General features: G+C 40.2%; 1 protein-coding gene across 2 annotated transcripts in view; it reads left to right on the top strand.

The window, feature by feature from the left end:
• LOC123507107 (somatostatin receptor type 5-like) overlaps positions 1-15,000 on the top strand; it is a 233,600-nt gene that overhangs the window by 155,621 nt on the left and 62,979 nt on the right. For both annotated transcript variants that reach the window (XM_045259674.1, XM_045259673.1), the window contains one exon: positions 13,565-13,587. The gene's annotated coding sequence lies outside the window, so the exon portion shown is untranslated. The remainder of the gene's footprint in view (positions 1-13,564; positions 13,588-15,000) is intronic.

The raw sequence follows: 15,000 nt of genomic DNA, 5'->3' as shown, positions 1-15,000 counted from the left end.
AGACGCGGAGACCTAAAGGAAGGAAAAGAATGGACGCGAGAAGAAAAAAAAAGGAGGAGGAGGAGGAGGAGGGCGAAGGAATAACTCGCTATTAGAATGGGAAGAAAAGAAAAAAAAATGGGAGGGTGGAGGAGGAAGAAAAGGACACGGAAGAGGAGAAGAAAGAGAAGGACTAAAAGATCAAGAGGAAAAAAAAACGTTCTTTCATTGAGAGGACAAGGAGAAAGAGGAGGAGGAGGAGAAGGAAGAGGAGGAAAAAGAGATGGAGGTGGAGGCTGAGGTGGACTATTACCTAGAAAAACAAAAGGAAGAAATAAAGATAATGAGTAGATGTAGGAGAAGGAAAAGGGAAAGGAGGAGGAGGAGGAGGAACGAAAAATAATAGCTCATTGACTAAAGGAAGAGAAAGAAAACGAGAAGCAGAAGAGAACTAGAACAAAAAACAACAAAAGTCGGAGGCAGAGGAAAGGAACAAGAGGAATGACAAGAAGAAGAAAAGAAGGAGGAGGAGGAGGAACTACAGTAGGATGAAGAGGAAGACTAGGGCTACAGAAGGTCGGTGAACGGCGGCAGAGTCCATTGTGTAGGGAGGAGGGAGTCGTGGCACATCGGCCAATGGAAGGGCAGTGGTGGGGGCGAGGTCATCACGCGCGCCGGGGGAGGTCAGGCGGCGTTCATTGTTCTGAGATCACCGCGTTGTGAAAGACAAGGCGAGGCTGTGATGGACCTGAGCTGTCTCGGGGAAGTGAGGAGTGCCAAGCTGGTGGACGAGAACAAAAGAAAAGGACATAAAAGCATAAGTTGAGGAATTAGAAGACTGAGCTTTAGGACATAAGAATCTAGAACTTACAGAACTGAGAGTATAAGCATCATAAAGGAAGACTTGGAAGACTGAGGGTATAGTGACATAATAAGATAAGTGCTAGGCTGATGGACGAGACTAAGACAACTAGACATAAAAAAGAACATAATAACTCGAGGAATTAGAGGATTGAAAGATTTAAAACAAGAGTCTAGAGCTTAGAAATACTGAGAAGGAATATTTAAGATCATAAGAGAAGAAAGAACTTAGAAGATTGAGAATATAAGGACACAAAAGCAAAAGAGATTGAGGCATTAGAAGATGAAGAGATTTAGAACAAGAAATTAGAGCTTAGAAAATCGCGAATGAGAATATAAGATCATAAATAAACAAAACTTACATGATTGAGAATATAAGGACACTAAAAAAAAACATAAGAAATTAAGGTATTAGAAGATTAAGAGCTTTAGGACATATGAATATCCAGCGTAGAGAATTGTGAATCGTAGGAAAAGGAAGACTTAGAAGATAAAGAATAAAAGGACACGATAAGAAAAGTGTACGCTGATAGATTCGTGAAAGGAACATAATATAAAGCACAAGAAGACGAGAAATTAGAAGATTGAGACACAAATAACAAAAAAAAAGTTTGAAGGTTAGAAAATTGAGAATATATGAACTTAATCTAAAGCATAAGAAGACGAGAAATTAGAAGATTGAGACACAAATAACAAAAAAAAAAGTTTGAAGGTTAGAAAATTGAGAATATATCACAAAAAATAACAAGGACTTATGAGATTGAGAATATAATGACAGAGAAAAATAAATAAATGACTAGCTGGTGGACGAGAACAAAGGAACAACACACAAAAAATAAGTCGAAGGATTAAATTGAGATCATAACAAAAGAATTTAGAGGTTAATGAATTGAGAATGTAAGATCATTGTAGAGGACTTAGAAGATTGAGAAGATAAGGACATACTAACACACTCGAAGGTTTAAAATACTGAAGACAGGAAAACTAACAACACTAAGAGGAAAAGAGACAATTAACGCATCTGTACATTTAGTGATATAATTAGACTTAAAACAAGTTAAATATCAAACAGTAAGTATTCTGAACACCAAAACAACCCCATCCACAAATTCACCAGAGAGAGAGAGAGAGAGAGAGAGAAGAGGAAAGAGGGAGGGTGGGTGAGTCCATTACACGAAGGAGTTTAGGGGACAAGGGAACGGTGGGGGGGGGGGATGAGGGAACCAGGAGTGATGGACAAAGGGGGGTTAGGGGGTGAAGGGAGCAGGAGTCCACGTCAGCAGCCATCAAAGTCAAGTTACATTTGTTTTCATCCCGTTTCCGAATAACTAACCAACTGTCAAGCGAGGGAGAAGTTACTGAAGGGACTGGCGGCGGTGGAGGACGAGGGCGAGGACGAATAGGATCAAGAGGCCAAGAGAAGAAGGAGGAGGAGGAAGAGGAGGAGGAGGAGGATAAGGAAGAAGAAGTAACTGAGTAGAAGAGGAAAAGTTTCAAAGTGGAGGACAAATAGGATGAAGAGGACAAGAGAAGAAGGAGGAGGAGAAGGAGGAGGAAGAAGTAGTAGTGAAGAAGAAGAGGAAAAGTTTCAAAGTGGAAGATGAGGGTGAAGAGAAGGAGGAAAGGAAGAGGAGGAGGAGGTAGGATGAAGAGGATAAGGAAAAAATAGGCAAGAGGAAGAGGAAAAGTATCAAATCAGGAGGAAGAAGACAAGGGAAGGAGGAGGAAGAGGAAGAAAAGGAAAAGGACTAAGAAGAAGAACTAATCAAAAAGAAGAGGAGGAAGAAGGAAGAGGAGAAGTATTGATGTGGAGAACGAGGGCAAGAACGAGTAGGATAAAGAGGACAAGAAAAGAAGAGGAGGAGGAAGAAGAGGACAAAGAAGAAGAAGAAGAGGATGAGAAGGGAAGAGAAAGAGAAATATCAAAGTGGAGGAAGATGGAGAAGACAAGGAGGGAAGAGTAGAGGAGGAGGAAGAGGACGAAGAAGAAGTAGCCAAGAAGAGGAGGATGAAGAAAAAAGAGAAGAAGAAGAAGAAGAGGACGACGAGGAAGGAAGAATAGATAAGAGGAGGAGGAGGAGGAGGAGGAGGACGAAGAAGAAGTAGCTAAGAAGAAGAGGAGAAATATTAAGGTGGGGTAAAATAAAGAGAGAGAGAAGGAAGAGTAGACAAGAGGAGGAGGATGAAGAGGAACACAAAGAAAAATAGAAGAAGAGCAAACAGCATCAAATTTGGCTTTTTCTGAAGAGTATTTTTGAGGAGGAGGAGGAGGAGGAGGAGGAGGAGGAGGAGGAGGAGGAGGAGGAGGAGGAGGAGGAGGAGGAGGTACCAAGTGGGGAAAGGAGAGATGTACGAGTGGAGGACGATTCGAAGTCACAGAGAGAGAGAGAGAGAGAGAGAGAGAGAGAGAGAGAGAGAGGAGAGAGAGAGAGAAAGGAGGATCATGTTGAAGGAGAGTGGAGGAGGAAGAGGAGGAACATGGAGATCAAAGGTGATGACTCTCTCTCTCTCTCTCTCTCTCTCTCTCTCTCTCTCTCTCTCTCTCTCTCTCTCTCTCTCTCTCTCTCTCTCTCTCAATGAATCTTAGTTAATATTTCTTATATTGTATTTTTTTCTTAATTATTTGAATAGAATGAAATTTTTTTCTTTTACTTTTTTTAGTTTTATTTATAATTCTTAATTCTTTGAACATTGATGATATTTCAATTTGCAGTTTACATTATCTACCCTTTTTGCATTTCTGTTTAGTATTTATGTGACAATTATTTTCTGTGTCTATCTATTTGTCTACTCACCTATTCATCTGTCTACTAACACAACTATCTATCTATCTATCTATCTATCTACGTATCTCACTATCTATTTTTCTGTCACCTATCTACGTATCTATCTATCTATCCAACTGTCTTCACCTATCCCATCCTTACCTTCTTTTTCTTCCTATAAAGTCATTACCTGTCTATCTATTATCTCTCACCTCTCTATCTATCTATCTATCTATCTAACTGTCTTCACCTATCCCATCCTTACCTCCTTTCCCTTCCTATAAGTCACCTACCTATCCATCTACCTTTTATCCACAAACCCATCCAGCCCATCCACCCACCCATCCATTCATCCACGTATTCTTTTTTTTTTCCCCAGTGACTTTTCCCTTCCCTCATCCCCGTCTAGGCCGCACCAAGCCCCGTGCTGGCCGCCACAATTAAGTTAGCTGCGCCACAAACTAGTTTTACGACACTTGTCCTTCAGTAGGGTGGCTGGTCAGCTGCCCACCACCGCGACAACCTTTTTTTTATCTAATGCCGATGTGATTGTGTTCTTTGAAGTGAAGGAGGAGGAGGAAGAGAAGGAGGAGGAGGAGGAGGGGTAGAAGTGATGGAAGCATAGTGGAAGAGGGTTGAGGAAGAAGGGAGAAAGAGAGGAAGGGTGTGGAAGGAGAAATGAAGGAGGAGAAGGAAGAAAAAGTGAGGATTGAATGGTGAATGGGAAAGGAGAAAGAGAAAGAGAGGATTTTGGGGAAGAATAAGATGAGGGAAGGATGAGAGATGAGGAGAAGGATTAGGGAGGAAAATGAGAAGAGATAAGGAAAGGGAGATGAAGAAGAAGGAAGAAAAGTGAGGAATGAATGGTGATGAAAGAGAAAAAGGATAAAAGAGGAGATAAGAAAAGAAGAAGAGAGGAAGCAAGCGAGAAAATGTGATGGAAGAAGAGAAGGTTGAGAGAAAAGAATTAAATAAGAAAGGAGAAAGAGAAGGAGAAAAAGAGAAGGAAAAAATAGTGAAGAAGGAATAATAATGGAAGAGGAAAAAAGATAAGGGAGAAGAATGAGGTGGAATAAGAGAAGTGGATGAAAAGGGAAGAAGAGAGGGAATAGAGAGAGGTAAGGATTAAATAAGGAAGGAATAAGAAGGAGGAGATAAAAGAGGATAAGATAGTAATGAAGAAGGAAGAAGAATGAGAAAGGAAGAGAGGAGGAATGAGGAAGAGGTAAGGAAGAGAGGAGGAAAGAAGAAGAAGGGAAAGAAATAAGAGACAAGAAAGAAATCAAAGAAATATTTCTCAGCGTGATTTTTTTCCCTTTAAATTTGAGTTTCTTTTATAATTTTCTCTTGTATTTTTCTCTTAATTTATTTCTACGTGTTGATTCTCTCTCTCTCTCTCTCTCTCTCTCTCTCTCTCTCTCTCTCTCTCTCTCTCTCTCTCTCTCTCTCATGTTGATCTCATTTTTTTTCACGTTTTTGCTCCTCATCTCTCCTTTCATAACGCAGGTAAGGAGAGAGAGAGAGAGAGAGAGAGAGAGAGAGAGAGAGAGGGGGGAGAGGGGAAGTAACTCATGGTGACGTGAGGGAGGAGGGATTGTGGGTAAAAATGGCAATGATGTAGTGATAGTGATGGACAGGGCTCATCAACTTCCCCCGCCCCTCCCCCCATCCCCACTCCCCCCTCCTACTAACCCTCCACCCCTCCCCCTCCTTTCTTTCCTCCATTCCTCCTTTCCTCCATCTCTACATGCACTTCTTCCTCCTTCGCTTTCTCCTTTTCCTCCATTTCTCTCCTTTCTTCTCTCCTCTTCTCTCTCCCTCTTCTTAGTTTATTTCTTCCTCCATGTTTCCTTTCATTTCCTCCTCCTTCTCTTCGTTTCTCCTTTCTCTAGTTCTCTCTCTTCTTCCATTTCCTCTTCCTTCTTTTCGTTTCTCAGTTATCCCATCCTCTCTCTCTCTCTCTCTCTCTCTCTCTCTCTCTCTCTCTCTCTCTCTCTCTCTCTCTCTCTCTCTCTCTCTCTCTCTCTCTCTCTCTCTCTCTCTCTCTCTCTCTCTCTAACCTTGGCGACAGTTTCCTCCCTCCCTCCTCCCTCCCTCCCTCCCTCCCTCCCTTCCTCCATCCATCCCTCATTTCTTCTCTCTCTCTCTCTCTCTCTCTCTCTCTCTCTCTCTCTCTCTCTCTCTCTCTCTCTCTCTCTCTCTCTCTCTCTCTTTTGTCTTCTCCATTTGTCTCTCCATCTGTTAACTAGTCTCTCCATTTCTCATTTTTCTTCCTTCCCTCACTCTCTCCTTTTATCATTCTTCTCTTTCCCCCCATTTCTTCACTAGGCTCTCTCTATTTCTTCTTTCATCCCTCCTTCTCTCGCTTCTTCCCTCACCATATCCCCTTCCATCTTTCCTTTCGTTTCCCCTTCTCGTTCCGTCTTTCTATCATTCTCTCCTTTCCCCTCAACTTTTCAATGCACCATCCATCCCTCCTCTCCATCTCTCCTTCCCCTCCTTCACTCCGTCCTACACACACACAACCAAGGACTCGAATAATGCGTGAGTCCTTCCTGAGTTCCTTCGCTGAGTGCTGGAGTGTTGTGGTGGTGGTGGTGGTGGTGGTGGTGGTGGTGGTGGATAGCGTGTGGGGTGGGGGAAGCAAGGGTGATGATTCTGTGCTGCCCCAGTGAGACCTATATTCTGAAACATCTCCGCGCTGTACCTCCAATAACCTAACCTAACCTTATCTAACCTAATTTTACCTTATCTAATAATCTTGCATGTTTTTTTTTTTAGTATTTCAACCATTCTAACAAGATTTCTACATTATAAACAAAACAACAATTATGTGACCCCTGCTAATATCTACGTGGCCTTTTTTTTTTTAGAGAATTTCAACCGTTTTAACAAGATTCTTACATTACTAACGGGGAAAACAAGTATGAAAACCCTGACAGTCATCTCTGCTGCCTTGGAAAATGGTCGTGGTGAGAGAGCAGTGAGTTTGTGTGTATGAGCGCCAGTGTACCTCAGGCCGACACCTCTGAAGGGACGCTTGAGTGGCGCTGTGTCGTGTTAATGAGAATTTGTGACGCCAGAATGCTGCGTTTTGTGACTTGATGCAGTGTTTGGGGGAGGGAAAGTTTGAAGTGCAGTTTGGTAGAGAGAGAGAGAGAGAGAGAGAGAGAGAGAGAGGGAGAGGGAGAGTTTGTGTGTGTTGGTTTGCGGAAGCTTGGAAACATGTCTTTTTTTTTTTTTTATTCAGTGTTTGAGGAAGTTTGGACGAGAGAGAGAGAGAGAGAGAGAGAGAGAGAGAGAGAGAGAGAGAGAGAGAGAGAGAGAGAGAGAGAGAGAGACTATTGATTGGGATTGGTTTCGAGAAGCTTGGATATCATTAATCATCTATTCCATTTTATTTACTTTGCTGATTGATAAGTGCTTTGGGAAGGCTGGAGCGCTGAGAGGGTTGGCCAGACATGCCTTGACGTGTCTGGAGAGGAGCAGCGGTGAGTGAATGTTGATCTGACGAAGGGCTAAGGATGGCCTGTTGTGGGAGCCTTTGGTGGTGGAAATGTTTGTGATGAGTTGTGATGAGTTCTGGGGAAGGGAAAGTTTGGGTAGCAGAGAGAGAGAGAGAGAGAGAGAGAGAGAGAGAGAGAGAGAGAGAGAGAGAGAGAGAGAGAGAGAGAGAGAGAGAGAGAGAGTCTTATTATGTTTTATTACAGTTTGGGGAGAGAATTTTTTCATGGGTTTTTGGGGTAAAGATTCAAAGTTTTAGTGCAATTTTTTTTTTCTGGGGGGGGGGCGGAGGTAGGAAGGGAAAAGAAAGTAGGGATAGAGTTGGACACTTTTGTGAGATGGGGAGGAAGATGATGCATAGAAATTACAAAAGAACATAAAGGAAGAACAAAGCCCGGTATACAGTTAACCCCTTGAATACCAGCAGGCGTTTCCATATTCACTCTGCTTACTATTTGATGATTTTTTACAGCTTCAGAAACTTATGTGGAGGAATGAAATAGTGAAGACTGTGGCCATTAATCTCCTGACCTCCATAGACCCTTCGTAATGTTAATAAAATGGTCTAATTGCACACAAATCTCAAACTAAAAATGTGTCCAAGTACTGAAGGGGTTAAACTATTGAAGACTGTGGCAATTAATCTCCTGACCTTCATAGACCCTTCGTAATGTCAATAAAATGTGTCCCAGTATTGAAGAAATTAACAATGAGCGCCTGCATGCTATTCATAAGTATTAATCCCTAGCGTTTTCTAATTTAAAGCAAAATATATAAGATAGTACTGACGAAGGCTTCTCCCCATCAACCCCTCACCCTTCTGACTACTCTTGGGGACCTGGCACCTTCATTTGGCCGCCGTAGTACAGTGGAACCATACGTGCTTTGGGGTCCGAGGGTCTCCAAGCGCACGGGTCCGAATCTTGTCCACGGTCCGAGTGTAGATTGGGCTTCCTCTTTCGGGGCAACGGTTTCCTAGCGGGTGGACTTTGAGATAGGAGGTACCACAAAAAGTATCCCCTTTAGCCCAGAAATTCCCGTGAAAAGCGCACATGGTGTAAATAAAAAAAATAATAAAATCTGCCTTTTTTGTTGCCGTAGACCAGTATACAGAAAAAAAGGTCAATAATTTCAATATATATTAACAGTTAGATGTGATACTGCTAACCTGTAGACTTTTAAGATGACTGTAGTAACAAAGAAAAAAAAGAAAGAAAGAAAAAGGCCCCAAAAATAGGAAAAAAAATGGCCCTTCAAAGATACAAGTTCCTTTAACCCCTTCAGTACTGGGACACATTTTTTCACCTTGAGATTTGTATACGATTAGGTAATTCTATTGATATTAGGAAGGGTCTATGGAGGTGAGAAGATCAATGGCCACAGTCTTCACTATTTCAATCCCCCACATAAGTTTCTGAAGCTGTATAAAATCACCAAATGCTCACCAGAATGAATATAGAAACGCCTCATGGTACTGAAGAGGTTAAAGAGACGAATTATGTGCAAAATTACTAGCGAAATATTATGAAACAGCAATTTTAATACTCGTGATGCCTTTTTTAATGAGAATGTCCCCAGGTAACTAAAATAGAAAAGACCAACAATAACAACAATAAAAAAGGTGTACTGAAACCGCCATTCCTTTAGAACTAAGTCTGAAATAACATGTAAACTCAAGTGAAAGTCTGCAGCTGTGACGTGATGAACTTAATGTATAGAGAGATCAAATACAAAAACACCAACAAGGCAGGGAAATAGATTGAACAAGACAAACTAGCTAAAAATTATGCAGAGAGACTTTAAATACAACAAAACACACACACACAAAAAAAAAGCAAGGAAAAAAAAAAAAGGGAAGATTTGCTAAGGATATCAACCTCCTTAAGAAGACAGACTGACTCTAGAATCACCGTGAAATGTCTTGAAACCATCGCATCTATTTGTGTTTGTGTGTGTGTGTGTGTGTGTGTGTGTGAGAGAGAGAGAGAGAGAGAGAGAGAGAGAGAGAGAGAGAGAGAGAGAGAGTGCGAGTGAGTGAGTGAGCGAGTGAATGTGTGTGTGTGTGTGTGTGTGTGTGTGTGTGTGTGTGTGTGTGTGTGTGTGTGTTGTGCATGTGCGTGTGTGAGTGTAAGAGAGTGCGAGTGTGACACCTGGGGGGCAGACCTGTTGACACTGATGATTATATATAAGCGCGGCGGGTGGGTGGGTCGATGGCATGGACGCCCCTGCATTTACGGCCACTGTGGGGGCGTCGTGTGTCTCCCAGCGGGTGTAGCGTTGGGCGGCGAGGTAGGCATGACACGTGTTTGCGACGAATATTAGACTCATGTTCAGAAATCGCCGTGTCCTCTCTTATCTTCATTTCCAAGACCACAGAGATGATCAGCCGTGTTTTCCAAGAGTATTTCTACCGTTAATAATGAAGAAATATTGTTAATCTACCAACAGACCAATAAAAACACTTAAAAAATCGTCTAACTTAAACTAGAACCTTTTGAAGCATTGCAGTAGTGTTTCAGAATTCAGAGGAAAGTCACGTGTTTGTTGTGAATAGTAGACACGTATTTAGAAGATCCGTGTTCTCTCATCGTTATTTTCCAAGGCCACAGAGATCATTAGCCGTGTTTTCCAAGAGTATTTCTACCGTTAATAATGAAGAAATATTGTTAATCTGTCAGTAGAACCACAAAAAAACATCATTAAAAGACCGCGAACCTCAAACTAGTCTTTTAAAAGTAGTGGAAATGCAGTGGAGTGTTTCTACTGTTAATAATAAAAAGAATTATATCAATCTATCAATATTGCCATAAGAAAACTATCAAAATAACGAGGAACTTAAATTAGAGCCTTTCGAAACTAATGGAAGTGCGTTGAAGTGTTTTTTTACCGTCATTAATGAAAGAAATATTGATAATCTGTTAATAAAACCATAAAAACACGATTAAAAATAACCGTGTAATTTAAGCTAGAGCCTTTTGAGAGCGCTTCTACCATTAGTGATAAAAGAAATATTGTTAATCTGTCAATGAAACCATAGGAACACCATTAGGAAACCGTGTAACTTAAACTAGAGCCTCTGAGAGTAATAGAGAGTGCTTCAAAATTCAGTCCTTACAAGAGGGAGGCTAAGGATCAGACGAGGAGGCGAGGCGGGGGCGAGGGAGGGAATACACGTGGTAGTGAGTGAGTATTGGGTGTATTTGTATGTGGTGGCCGGTAATAGGCGAGGAGCTTGGCAGTGACAGAGAGAGTGAGGGACGTGCAGACTGACGGGTGGGAGGGAGGCATACCAAGATAGATGGACTGGTGGCACCCGTGATGAGAGAGAGAGAGAGAGAGAGAGAGAGAGAGTAGGCATTCAGACAGACAGACAGACGAAGATATAATATGTACAAAAAAATATGTTTCTCCCAGTCTCTTTTTTCTCTTCTTCTTCTCCATCTCCCTCTCCTTCATTGTCTCCCTCATCCCTCCTGTATATCTCCTCTTATCTCTCTCCTCTAACTCCTTCCTTTCTCTCCCTCCCTCTCCCTCTTTCTCTCCCTCTCCCTCTTCCTATCCCTCTTCCTCTCTTTCTTCCTTCTCCTCTCCTCTCTTTGCTACTTCCCTCTGGCTCTCCCTCTCCTGTCTACCTTTTCTTACCTCCTCTCTAACCTCCTCCTTTATCTCCCTCATTCTTCTTCTCCTTCTCCCTCTACTTCTCCTCCCCCCTCTCTCTCTCTCTTCTCCTTCCGGCAACATTTTTTTTTTCTCTTTTCTTTTTCCCCGGCGAGATAAAAAGGAGCAAAAATTAAGAGATGGAGCGGAAGGGAAACTTGAAGAGACAGGTGGAGAAATGGAACGCCTGTGCTTACCTGGCGCTGGGAGGAAATTGTTGCTATTACCTTGTGTTACTTGTTCACCTTTTTTTTTTTTTACCTTCCTCTCCCTCTCTCTCTTTCCCCCCCCCCCCCACGCTCTCTTCCTCTCTCAGTTCACCTATTTTTGTTTCCCTCTCTTAGTTCAGTTCACGTTAAGAATTTGTTGGTATCTTTTTTATTCTTTTTTTTTCTCAAAGGTTTGTTTATTTTTCTTCTTTCTTCGTCTTTTCTTTTTCTTTTTTGATGGTGAAATTTGTTAGTTTGTATTTTTGTTCTTGTTCTTCTGTGTGTGTGTGTGTGTGTGTGTGTGTGTGTGTGTGTGTGTGTGTGTGTGTGTGTGTGTGTGTGTGTGTGTTCACGATTTGCAGTGCCAGGTCAATATTTTGTGGTGGAAAAAGTGAGAGAGAGAGAGAGAGAGAGAGAGAGAGAGAGAGACTAATTGTTTCTCATATTCATTCATTACTTTCTCTTTGAAGATTCTGCTGTGTTTTCTCTCTCTCTCTCTCTCTCTCTCTCTCTCTCTCTCTCTCTCTCTCTCTCTCTCTCTCTCTCTCTCTCTCTCTCTCTCTCTCTCTCTCTCTCTCTCTCCTCCCTCCTCTTCCTCTTCTTCCCTTTCTGTCATTTTATCTCTCCCTCCTTCCCTCCTTCCCTGTCATCCTCCTCCTCCTTCCTTCCTTCCTTCCTTCCTTCCTTCCTTCCTTCCTTCCTTCTCTCCCTCCCTCCCTCTCTTCATTTCTTCCTTCATCCCTCTCCTGTCATCCTCCTTCCTTCCTTCCTTTCTTCCTTCCTTCCTTCTCTACCTCTCTCTCACACACTCTTCCCTTCCTCCGCCTCCCTCTCTCTTCTCTCCTTCCTGTCATTTTCCCTCCATGTCTCTCTCTCTCTCTCTCTCTCTCTCTCTCTCTCTCTCTCTCTCTCTCTCTCTCTCTTTCCTCATCCCGGCCCAACAATAATGTTTTGTGTTGTCACCGCCCAGGCTGAGTTTGTTGCTCCCGCGCTGTGTCACGGGTCTTTTGCTCCTCCACCTAACCTGTTTTTGTTCCCTTAGTGTGTCTATTGCCCGGCTTCCCTTTGTTCGGTTCTCAGGGAAAGTTGCTTCTCAATTCATTTCACCGTCTGTGTTTGTAATGCTGGAATCACGACTCTTACACACACACGCACACAGTCACACACTCTCTCTCTGTCTCTCTCTCTCTCTCTCTCTCATCTTGTTCTTTTCTTGTTATTCTTCCTTATAAAATCAATTCGTTCATTTGTGGTTATATTTTTACTTTATTTATTTATTTGTTTGTTGATCTATTTGTTCATTATCTGCTGTGTGTGTGTGTGTGTCTGTGTGTGTGTGTGTGTGTGTGTGTGTGTGTGTGTGTGTGTGTGTGTGTGTGTGTGTGTTGTATTGATTTGTTGGTGTTTTTTATTATTACTATTATTCTTTTCAAATTTTTACTTTTTTTTGCATGTTTTTGTATATTCTTTCTTCTTTTATGCTGAAATTACGTTTTTTTTCACGTCTTTCCTGCTTTTCCTGTTCTTTTTATTATTGTTTTTCTTTTCTAACTCCAGTTCTGGCTAAGAGATTTTTCCATTTCTTTTGTTTAAATTTCCTTTATCTTTCTGTTTTTTTTTTTTTTTTTTTTTTTTTGTGTGTGTGTATGTGTGTTTCCTTTTTTTTTTTTAACATGAATTCAAGCAGTCATATATTTTTTCCTTACACCTTTTTTGTTTCAACTTTCCTTTACACTTTTTATATTCTGTGTATTTTTAAGGATCGATTGCAATGGGTGTGTATTTCTTTTTTACACCACTTTTTGTTTCACTTCCCTTTATCTTTCTCCTTTTTAGATATATTTCGTTTCTTATTTTTATTCTATTTTCACTCTTCTCTTATATTCCTTGTATTTTTAAGGGTCGATTCCAATTCTTGTATTCTTTTTAAATCGCTTTTATTTAAACTTTCCTTCATCTCTCTTTTTATATATATTTCGTGTATTATTATTATTTTTTTTTTTACTCATATTCTTTGTATTTCTAAGGATCGATTCCAATTCTTGTATTCTTTTTACATCGCTTTTATTTAAACTTTCCTCCACCTCTTTATTCATATATATTTCATTAACTCTTATTTGTTTTAGCTTTTTCTTTCCTCCTCTTTTATATTTAGCGTTAATTCCAATATGTATATGTTTTCTCTACAGCTGTTTGTTTACCTTTCCTTTACCTTTCTCTCTTTTTTTGTATATTTCGTTCATTTCTTCCTTTTTAGAGATAAATTCCAACAGTTACTCCTTTTTGTTTAACGTTCCTTCGTCTTTCTTTCTTTATCAAGTTTATTCTCCCTTTTTTAATCTCCTTAAGTACTGGAACGCATTTTAACGTATATTTCATTATTTCTTCCTTTTTAGAGACAAATTCCAATAGTTACTCCTTTTTTGTTTAACGTTCCTTCGTCTTTCTTTCTTTATATTTTCCGTTTATTCTTCCCTTTTTAGCTTCCTTCAGTCCTAGTGATGTTATATTTTTCTCTATACTGCTTTAGCTAACTTTATTTTCATCTCTATCAATTCTTTTCTTATCCTGTTTTTCTTTCCATTTCAGGTTCCAGTTCTGCAGAGGAGCAGGTTTGGATTCCCTTTGTGGTTCCGTGCATGCTTTTGTTTTTATTTATTCTCTTATTCAAAGTTGTTTTTTTCTTTTTTTTTCTTTTTTTTTTTAGTGACTTAAGACCATAAAGCTAGAGAGGAAATAGTTGATGCTCATTGTTGCTATTGTTGATGTTGATGTTTCTCTCTCTCTCTCTCTCTCTCTCTCTCTCTCTCTCTCTCTCTCTCTCTCTTTCTGTTAATGTGATCTGAATAATGTTCTGTGACGTGTAAATTGTGTTGGATGTTCCTTTCTTCCTCCTCCTCCTCCTCCTCCTCCTCCTCCTCCTCCTCCTCCTCCTCCTCCTCCTCTTCCTCTTCCTCTTCCTCTTCCTCTTGCTCCTCCTCCTCCTCTTTCTCCTCCTCTTTCATCCTCTCTTTCTCCTTTGGTGGTGGTGATCTTAGTCTTGTTCTCCTCCTCCTCCTCCTCCTCCTCCTCCTCCTCCTCCTCCTCCTCCTCCTCCTCATCATCATCATCATCATCATCATCATCATCATCATCATCATCAAGGAATTTTTTTTTCTCCGTTTTCTTTTTTGTTTTTGTGATTAAAGATATTTTTTCGATAGTATTCCTTTTCTTCTCATTACTTTTTTCTATTTTTTTTTTCATTTATAAGACTTTTTCATTTTTTTTTCATTAAGGAACAATTTTTCTCCTTTTTTATTGTTTTTTTTTGCTTATTTTTTATTTATTTTCCTCGTCATTACTTTTTTCTATTTTTTTCTTTATTATAACACAATATTTTCATCTTTTTCATCAAGGAACAATATATTTTCCATTTTCTTTTAATTTTGTATTTATGAATATTTTTCTGATATTTTCCCTTATCATGTCACTATATTTTCTTTCTATTTTCTTTTCTATTTAATCATAACACAATTTTTTTCATCTTTTTCAATCAATGAACAATTTCTTCTCCATTTTCTTTTAATTTTGTGCTTATGGGTCTCTTTTCTGTTTTTTTTTTTTTTTTCTTACCGCGTCATTTTTTTTTCTTTCTATTTTCTTTCTATTTTATCAGAGCACAGTTTTTCTCACATCTTTTTTTTTTTTTTTTTCAATCAAGGAACAATTTCTCCATTCGTGAGTGGTTCAAAATCAAATCATTCAATCAGTCATCCTTTCCAACGGGGCAACATTTTCATCTACCTCCTGAGTCTGGATTTCTCTCTCTCTCTCTCTCTCTCTCTCTCTCTCTCTCTCTCTCTCTCTCTCTCTCTCTCTCTCTCTCTCGCTCTCGCTCTCTCTCATGTGTGTCTGTCCATTCTAACATTTTTTCTTTTTTTTTAGTATTCGGATAAAATGAACAATATCAAGTTTATATTTTTTCTACCTTTTTCCGCTTCCATGTCAGTAGTTTCCATTTTTTCAAGCTGTTTTCCACTTTT

This window comes from Portunus trituberculatus, chromosome 21 (genome assembly GCF_017591435.1).
Source record: "Portunus trituberculatus isolate SZX2019 chromosome 21, ASM1759143v1, whole genome shotgun sequence".
Taxonomy (NCBI): Eukaryota; Metazoa; Arthropoda; class Malacostraca; order Decapoda; family Portunidae; genus Portunus; species Portunus trituberculatus.
Note: the sequence above shows the minus strand (reverse complement) of the source record. Positions and strands in the feature narration are given on the sequence as shown.